This window comes from Rhinolophus sinicus, linkage group LG06 (assembly GCF_036562045.2).
Source record: "Rhinolophus sinicus isolate RSC01 linkage group LG06, ASM3656204v1, whole genome shotgun sequence".
NCBI classification, from domain to species: Eukaryota; Metazoa; Chordata; class Mammalia; order Chiroptera; family Rhinolophidae; genus Rhinolophus; species Rhinolophus sinicus.
The window spans coordinates 123,162,369-123,166,366 of NC_133756.1; the positions used below are offsets into that span (position 1 = coordinate 123,162,369).

Here is a 3,998-nt window from a genome sequence, read left to right on the forward strand (position 1 = left end):
AGCCCTGGACCACCTCAACTTCAGTTGCATATAGATCAGGAACTTATCCTCCTAAATTCAACTGTTTACAAGGTTTCTTGATTCCATTTGGGATATATTTGATTCATTGTTATCTTCAATATTCTAGTGATTCTAACGTAGAAATTCATTTTAACTGAGCCTAATATCACCATACCTTCTGATACCAGAGACAAGCTCCATCTCTCTCCAGTCCTTCTCGGAACATTGGATCCAGAGAGGGTTTAAGACCCTGATCTAAGAGTTAAAAAAAAAAAAAAAAAAAAAAAAAATCAAAAAGGAGCCTGTCCCTATACTTCGAGACCTTTTTGATTCTAGGCATAAAACGAAAACCTGGCTTGAGGTCCAATTGGCAAATGCTTCCCATGCTCACCACTAAATCCCTGACTAAATACTTGCTGAGCTTTCTGTATTGGTTCCCAGGACATTGCTTCATGGAGGCTTCAGCAGAATAAGATGCAGTTATTCAGGGTAAAGGAAAAGCTTGTTTCTCAATTTACAACCCTCCTGACACCAAATATGTAGGTTTTCCACACCAAGCAATGCTCCAGTTCTCTACAGACAGCAACTGGGTGTCCTACAGTTCGATTCTAACACTAACTACCTGAAGTTAGCACAGAATCATAGGTTAAGGGCTCAGTCCCCCACTTTAAACACCAATTGCAAGGCCCAGGTTGTCACCTATACTTCTAACTAACTGGCTATAAATTGGAGGTTTCCATGATCTATTGCTCAAGTTTGATAATTTGCTTGAACAGCAGAAAAGTGCTTTACTTACTATTATAAGTTTATATAAAGGGTATTACTCAGGAACGGCTAAAAGGGAGAGATGTACAGTGCAAGGTATGTGGGAAGGGATGCAGAGCATCTGAGCCCTCGCTGGGCATGCTAAACCTCCTAGCACCTCAATGTGTTCATCAACCCAGAAACTCTCCCAACCCTGTTGTACAGAGTTTTTAATGGAAGCATGATTGATTAAATCACTGGACATTGGTGATTATGTCATCTCCGATATCTCCTATGGGGCTAGGGTGGGGGAAATGCTGAAATCTTACTCTCTAATCATTCTAATCACATGGACTCATCCAGGACTCATCCTTCAAAAGTCACCTCAGTAGCATAACTCAGATATAGTTGAAAGGACATTCTATGAATAACAAAAATTGCTCCTTTATCCCTATCACTGAAGATATTCCAAGGGTTTTTGATGGTCTGTGTCAGGAACCAGCATGTAAGACAGTTTATTGTATCACATCACACAGGGGTTCTTTGCAGTAGTGTGGGCATGTTCAACTCCCTTCTCACAGCAGAAGCTATGAAAATTTATGCTTAACATTTTTCTACAGGCTAGGAGTTTTCTCTTCAGCTGCCTCCCAGACATTGCTTGGGACCACTTTCCTCACCTCTGCCACACTAGCTATATAACTATACTCACTACCAACACCTCCTCAGAGGCTTAACCTGGACACTCATCAGGGTTACTCCAAGTCTTGGCAAGTCTTGATGTAGTGCAAGTCAAATATAAAGGATACATATCACAAAAGATAATCCAGCAAAAACCTAGAACCCAAGGGGATCTACGTAATACATCGAAGCAAACACAGAGAATCAGCCAGAATGGGGACACAAAGAAACATGTCCCAAATAAAAGAACAGAAGAAACCTACAGAATTGGAACTGAATGAAACAGAGGTAACCAACCTATCAGAGACAGAGTTCAGAACACTGATGATAAGAATGTTTAAGGAGCTTAGTGACGACATAAAGAAGGATAAAGAAATCATAATGAACAACCAGTTAGAACTAAAGAATACCATAACTGAAATAAAGAACACACTTGAAGGAATTACCAGCAGGTTAGGTGAGGCAGAGGATTGAATCAGCGATTTAGAAGACAAGTTAGCAGAGATCACCCAAACGGAACAACAAAAAGAAAAAAGAATACAAAACAATGAAGGGGGTTTGACAGATCGCTGGGACAACATCAAGCGCAACAACATGCGCATCATAGGAATACCAGCAGGTGAAGAGAGGAAGCAAGGGATCGAGAACATATTTGAAGTAATAATGTCCAAAAACGTCCCTAACCTGGTGAAGGAAAACGAATACAAGCCCAGGAAGTGCAGAGAATTCCAACCAGGATAAACCCAAACAGGTACACACCAAGACACATTATAGTTAAAATGGCAAAGGTTAAAGACAAAGAGAGAATCCTAAAAGCAGCAAGAGAAAGACAGAGGGTTACATACAAGGAAACTCCTATACGACTATCAAATGACTTTTCTACAGAAACATTGCAGGCCAGAAGGGAATGGCAAGAGGTACTCAAAGTGATGGTAAACAAAGGCCTACAACCTAGATTACTTTATCCAGCAAGGCTATCATTTAAAATTGAAGGAGAAAGTGGTGTGTTTTGGGCGCCGCACACTGAGATTGATTCACCTTCACCTGTGGGAGCCCTCGTTGGCCCAGGTGGGAAGCCAGACAGGCAGTAAAACATGAACGGAAGTGTGGATTATTCGGTCACTGAGGAAGAGATTACTCTTACCAGAGGACCCTCAGGGCTGGACTTCAAAATCATCAGTGGGACAGACCAGCAGGATGTCTCCAATGACAGTGGCATCTACGAGGTCGCATCAAAGAGAACGGGGCTGCGGCCCTGGATGGGCGGCTCCAGAAGGATGATAAGATCCTCTCAGTGAATGGCCAAGACCTAAAGTACCTGCTGCACCAGGATGCTGTAGACCTCTTTCGTAACGCAGGCTACGCAGTGTCCCTGAGAGTGCAGCACAGGCTACAGGTGCAGAATAGGCCTATAGGACCTCAAGGTGAAGCAGAACTGAGTGGTATTCCCATAGCCATGGTGCTGGTGCCAGTGTTGTCCCTCACCAGGGTAGTGGCCTGGGCCTTCATGAGATACCGGCAACAACTTTAAAAAGCTTCCATTCTTCCCACGCTCCCGATGAAGACACATTTCTTTCTTCTCTCACTCCCTCTCCTGCCGTTCTTCCGTATCTTTCCCTCTCTCTGCACAAGCCAACATATGATTGAAAGAGACTCCTTCCCAACCAGACTTTGCTGTTCAAAATCTCCAAATCCTCGTATTCTAATGGGTAAGTAAAGGTATTGTTTGAAGGAAAGCTGAAGAAAAGACTTGCTTAGAACAAGTGAAGTTATATATTTTACTAGGACTGCCAATAGAAGTTCAGCTACAACCCAAAGAGGGAAAGGTCCAGTCTTTCCATCACCACGGGTGATACCGGTTTTCTTAGCTGGCATGCCTCAAAGGCCTGTTGTGTGATATAAGAGGAAGAGAGGATTTTTCTTTTTAATGATCTTCCTTGGGAAGTTTGTGTGGCCTTTATTTACTTTCTAACTACACACTTGGGTGCCTGTATCAAACAAAAGATAATGAGGAGAGCATTTTTACTTTAAAAAATATATATATACACACACACACATACACACATATGCATATATGATGGTATAATAGTAATGCCTTAAGAGAATTAAAGATGTGGAAAGCTATTCTGGTTTCTAGGTTTCTGTAAGGTATGATCTTAAAGTATGATGTGAGGTATGATCTTAATTGAAGTATTTGATATCTAGTGGGAGTAAGAGACAATGAGCCTTACAGGATGCCCAATCTGAGTCATTGAAAAATCAAGAAAACTGAAGCAACTAATTTAAAATCTTAAATCTTACTCTCGGACTTCTGGTGGAAAAATGGCGGCGTGAGGTGAGCCTCTGTAAAGCTTCCTGGGAATTTACAACGAATCGAACAACAAAAACTCCACAAAGGGCTCCCTGCACAGCAGACAGGCAAGACGAAGAGGCCCACTACCGAAATCACCTACAGGTGGGAGATTCGCGAGAGTGGGGGGAGGAGGAAAGAGAGAAGTGCAGAAACGGAGCCGCGCAGGTGCTGTGGGAGAGGGAAGAACTCGGACTGCTAGGACTCTGCTTGTGGCGCACAGAGC

The 3,998-nt window shown here is 42.7% G+C and overlaps 1 pseudogene; it reads left to right on the plus strand.

Annotated features, from left to right (window-relative positions):
* The first annotated feature begins 1,590 nt into the window (after positions 1 to 1,590).
* LOC141572446 (synaptojanin-2-binding protein pseudogene) lies at positions 1,591 to 3,428 on the plus strand (annotated as a pseudogene).
* Positions 3,429 to 3,998: the final 570 nt, after the last annotated feature.